We start from the raw sequence: 2,500 nt of genomic DNA on the forward strand, positions 1-2,500 counted from the left end.
TTAGGTCGCTGGTTCGAATCCGGCTCGCGGGACACCGTTTTGCTATTAATAACCACATTTAAGAGGACCAATATCCTTTCAGTTTTGTTCATGCCACTCTTGACGCTTTAAGATATTTAAGATAGATGAAGCAGAATGCAATCAAAGCCTAAATAATGCACTAAAGGAAATAAATGGCTGCAATTTACCCCAAAGAGCCCCAAATGCTAGTCTGATTCCTGACTTCCGAAAACGGCTTGATTGGAGGGAGGAAAAAAGTGTGTCAGGAGTGGGATTTGTCAAAAGTGATATCTTTACGCTTTTGAAGTCACACATGTATTCCTTACCATTGAATTGATGCTGATACACCCAACAAGTCTGCATGCATTCTGGACAGTTTTAGAGTTGCTATTTTCATTCATCTGTGTTCTTGCCTCCTCAAAGCTTCTTATATTCAACACAACTGATGTAATGGATCGACTCTTCTTGTAACTCTCAATTATGACGAGGTTTGGACTTGCTTAGTAGTCTGCACACATCTGAGCGAATGCTAATGCGGATCATTCACGTTTTTCTCTTAGAATTCAGCCTGTTTGTGAGGATTCGACTCCTTACTAAAAGATTCCGTAATCACCCGGCATATGTCAACTAATCGAACTGGAGACTGGTGTTAGGAGACATGTGTGGCTCAGAGGTTGAAATGAGTTTACACATCTTTTCGGCAGATTGCTACCCACAACACACTGTCAGCAAGGAGGAAGTGTTTGAGCAGTCAAGCGAGGAAGGCCCTATTGATTAGAAAGAGAGGCGTCTTTTCAAACGACCTGAAGTGTCAAGGCCCGTGATAGCTCAGTTGGTAGAGCGGAGGACTGTAGTGGCAAAGCTGTAATTGGCAATCCTTAGGTCGCTGGTTCGAATCCGGCTCGCGGGACACCGTTTTGCTATTAATAACCACTTTTAAGAGGACCAATATCCTTTCAGTTTTGTTCATGCCACTCTTGACGATTTAAGATATTTAAGATAGATGAAGCAGAATGCAATCAAAGCCTAAATAATGCACTAAAGGAAATAAATGGCTGCAATTTACCCCAAAGAGCCCCAAATGCTAGTCTGATTCCTGACTTCCGAAAACGGCTTGATTGGAGGGAGGAAAAAAGTGTGTCAGGAGTGGGATTTGTCAAAAGTGATATCTTTACGCTTTTGAAGTCACACATGTATTCCTTACCATTGAATTGATGCTGATACACCCAACAAGTCTGCATGCATTCTGGACAGTTTTAGAGTTGCTATTTTCATTCATCTGTGTTCTTGCCTCCTCAAAGCTTCTTATATTCAACACAACTGATGTAATGGATCGACTCTTCTTGTAACTCTCAATTATGACGAGGTTTGGACTTGCTTAGTAGTCTGCACACATCTGAGCGAATGCTAATGCGGATCATTCACGTTTTTCTCTTAGAATTCAGCCTGTTTGTGAGGATTCGACTCCTTACTAAAAGATTCCGTAATCACCCGGCATATGTCAACTAATCGAACTGGAGACTGGTGTTAGGAGACATGTGTGGCTCAGAGGTTGAAATGAGTTTACACATCTTTTCGGCAGATTGCTACCCACAACACACTGTCAGCAAGGAGGAAGTGTTTGAGCAGTCAAGCGAGGAAGGCCCTATTGATTAGAAAGAGAGGCGTCTTTTCAAACGACCTGAAGTGTCAAGGCCCGTGATAGCTCAGTTGGTAGAGCGGAGGACTGTAGTGGCAAAGCTGTAATTGGCAATCCTTAGGTCGCTGGTTCGAATCCGGCTCGCGGGACACCGTTTTGCTATTAATAACCACTTTTAAGAGGACCAATATCCTTTCAGTTTTGTTCATGCCACTCTTGACGCTTTAAGATATTTAAGATAGATGAAGCAGAATGCAATCAAAGCCTAAATAATGCACTAAAGGAAATAAATGGCTGCAATTTACCCCAAATAGCCCCAAATGCTAGTCTGATTCCTGACTTCCGAAAACGGCTTGATTGGAGGGAGGAAAAAAGTGTGTCAGGAGTGGGATTTGAACCCACGCCCACATTCGTGGACCAGAACTCCCGTACCTCCACTAGGGGAGAAGGTCTGATGCAATACCTTGAGTCTGGCGCCTTAGACCGCTCGGCCATCCTGACAACGATGTCAAAAGTGATATCTTTACGCTTTTGAAGTCACACATGTATTCCTTACCATTGAATTGATGCTGATACACCCAACAAGTCTGCATGCATTCTGGACAGTTTTAGAGTTGCTATTTTCATTCATCTGTGTTCTTGCCTCCTCAAAGCTTCTTATATTCAACACAACTGATGTAATGGATCGACTCTTCTTGTAACTCTCAATTATGACGAGGTTTGGACTTGCTTAGTAGTCTGCACACATCTGAGCGAATGCTAATGCGGATCATTCAGGTTTTTCTCTTAGAAATCAGCCTGTTTGTGAGGATTAGACTCCTTACTAAAAGATTCCGTAATCACCCGGCATATGTCAACTAA

The 2,500-nt window shown here is 42.7% G+C and overlaps 4 non-coding genes across 4 annotated transcripts in view; 3 read left to right on the top strand and 1 right to left on the bottom strand.

Moving 5' to 3' along the window:
- Positions 1–32, top strand: part of Trnay-gua (transfer RNA tyrosine (anticodon GUA)) — a 93-nt gene extending 61 nt beyond the window's left edge. The window contains exon 2 of the tRNA in view: positions 1–32. This exon is cut by the window's left edge and continues 4 nt beyond it. This is a non-coding gene — a tRNA (tRNA-Tyr).
- A 785-nt stretch (positions 33–817) lies between these two features.
- On the top strand, positions 818–910 carry Trnay-gua (transfer RNA tyrosine (anticodon GUA)). The gene is made up of 2 exons: positions 818–854; positions 875–910. It is a non-coding gene; the product is annotated as a tRNA-Tyr (tRNA).
- Positions 911–1,695: 785 nt separating this feature from the next.
- Trnay-gua (transfer RNA tyrosine (anticodon GUA)) lies at positions 1,696–1,788 on the top strand. Its single transcript has 2 exons — positions 1,696–1,732; positions 1,753–1,788. It is a non-coding gene; the product is annotated as a tRNA-Tyr (tRNA).
- A 228-nt stretch (positions 1,789–2,016) lies between these two features.
- Trnal-caa (transfer RNA leucine (anticodon CAA)) lies at positions 2,017–2,140 on the bottom strand. The gene is made up of 2 exons: positions 2,103–2,140; positions 2,017–2,062 (listed from the first exon to the last, which is right to left on the bottom strand). It is a non-coding gene; the product is annotated as a tRNA-Leu (tRNA).
- Positions 2,141–2,500: the final 360 nt, after the last annotated feature.

This window comes from Haliotis asinina, chromosome 7 (assembly GCF_037392515.1).
Source record: "Haliotis asinina isolate JCU_RB_2024 chromosome 7, JCU_Hal_asi_v2, whole genome shotgun sequence".
NCBI lineage: Eukaryota > Metazoa > Mollusca > Gastropoda > Lepetellida > Haliotidae > Haliotis > Haliotis asinina.